The following is a 2,478-nucleotide window of genomic DNA, read 5'->3' on the forward strand; positions in this document are numbered from 1 at the left end:
CAATCTTCGGCTATGTCTTGGGCTACTCAAATATTTTACATTTTTGATACTAAATTAACATCTGAAGTATAATATTTTATTATTTTTATATTTTTCAATATATTTATTTTGTTTGTACAAAATAAAAAAATAATTTTTAACGATACAATAGTCTTTGTTAGGCTTAACATCGACGAAAATTGAACGCAAAGCGACACGCAACGGATAAAAATTTTGACATTGGATACGTTAAACTATTTTTTCGTACATAAATCAGTTATCTGAAATATCAGTTATCCGGACAACCCCAGTCCCCAATTGATTCGGAAAAATCGACGCTCTACTGTAGCTATATTTTCTTCTCAAAACTGATAAAATGGTATCAGATCTCACAGATGTTCTGATTAAGTGTTTATGGAAATGAAGATTGCTTCTGATGGAATTTTGTACAACAATTCAAATAAACAAAGCAGCATTAATGTATGAAGAACATTACAATGCATAATATGATGCTATCAAGAGCTTCATGCAGAAAAGAAGGAAAAAAGATGAATCAAAATAACATTTTATTATGAGGAGGGCAAACTATACAAATATTTAAAAATGTAGGTTTTAATAACATTTTAATTTCATTTTCTTGTAATTTTTTATAATTTTTATGACTCAATACTAAATCAAATTCTATTTATTTTTTTAAATGAAAAATTCTTTCTCAAACAAATAACCATTTTTCCAATTATATATTTCTGAAATCACACATTCAATTAGTACAATAATTTTATGGACTACATTAACCATGGTATTTTTGTACTTCCTCAAATGAACTTAAAATCTTTTGTTCAGAATTTTCAATTTGCCATTTTCTATAAAATTTTGTTACTACAATGTGAAACATATCATTCAAAGCAAAAAGTATAGCAAGGGATTTATTTAAGATTTAATTGAACAGACATGTTTGTTTTTATTTCATAAACCTATTTCATATACTGAAAATGTTTGTTTGTTTATATCTTAAATAAACCCCTCACTGGAAGTGTGAAAGGTATTGATTTCATGTTATTTAGTTCCAGCTTTGTTGATTTGATAATTTCTTTACAGACAATTAAATAATGCTATTAAGTTTAAAATACAATATATTAAGGCACANCTTTTTCTTCATTTCATGCTGGTAAATTAAAATACAAAAAAAATTTTTTCAATTAATATTAAACAAAATAAAACTAATGTTTGTAATTTAAATGTGTGTGTATTGTTTGATAAAATTCAACTAAAACATTATATGTGAAATATAGTTAAAAATATACAAGTTCAGAAGAGAGAGAGCACTCAGTGTAAGCTTTCGATATAATATAAACATTATTTTAATATTACTTTATGTAATAAGGATACATTATTTCAGAATCACAAAAGAGACAATGTTAAATCAAGACCACACTGTATTCAATATACAATTGCATTTTGTAACTGAATTACTACAGACTGTCATCAAATAATTAATCTAGTTTTGTCTAATAATATAATACAAAAACAGCTTCTACAATTGGGCAGATGTGTAATTTTTACTAAAGGACATGACAAGCATTTGTTACCTAAATTCAATCAAAACACATTATAATTAATTTCAATGATAATTAAGAAGGTTAAAAACAAATCTTCTGATATTGATCTCTTTTAATATCTGCATTCTTTATGCTGGATTTTTTTTTTTTTGGTCTTTATTATTAACAACAAAATTCCCAGAATTTCTCTTTGAAAATCTTCAATACAGGTATACCTCACCTTACGCCAGTAATTTGTTCAGGAGAGGCGACTTAAGTCGAATTTACTTGTCTCCAAATTTACTCATCACTAGGCTAAACCACAAATAACCATTCCCAGTTCTGTATTTTATTTATAAATGCATTTTTAATAATATATGGTTAATAAGAATCTATTTTAAGCTTACAAACAAATAAATTTTAGTTTTTAATATAGTACAGAAAAAAAAGTAATCTAAATTTACGAATACATGTATGTACTGTACATACTTGTAAATGTACATGTTTACAATTTGGCGATGTTTACAGTACATTGCGGACTCTTTATTTCTGAATGTGGTCTGCTCTAAGACATTATAAAATAAGATGATTTTGTAAGGTTAAATAACAAATACAGTTATTAAAATTGTTTTGCAATAGTAGAAAATAAACTAATTTATGTTAAATTTACCAATATCGAGTGGCGCTGACAACAACGCCAAACGGTAGATATTGGAACTACCATGAAAAATGTCAATATTGAGCTCTTAAAGACCGCTAAATAAGACAATACAGAGTCACAGATGTTTTCATATTTCGTTTCCTAGGATTTATGATGGTTATATTAACATTTACTGTAAATGTACATATTTTAATATGATTTTATGTACTTTTAACGCTAGTGATATTATGACTTAAATATTTCTGGCGGACAGACCTAAAGTTGAATAAAATGACTTGAACTTGATTTTTATTTTTCCAT

General features: G+C 26.1%; 1 protein-coding gene across 2 annotated transcripts in view; it reads right to left on the minus strand.

The window, feature by feature from the left end:
* The window catches only part of LOC111634325 (PHD finger protein 21A-like), a 110,456-nt gene that overhangs the window by 20,514 nt on the left and 87,464 nt on the right, over window positions 1-2,478 (minus strand). The gene's annotated exons all lie outside the window — the stretch shown is intronic.

This window comes from Centruroides sculpturatus, unplaced genomic scaffold (genome assembly GCF_000671375.1).
Source record: "Centruroides sculpturatus isolate CEXI.00-Female unplaced genomic scaffold, Cexi_2.0 scaffold894, whole genome shotgun sequence".
Lineage (NCBI taxonomy): Eukaryota > Metazoa > Arthropoda > Arachnida > Scorpiones > Buthidae > Centruroides > Centruroides sculpturatus.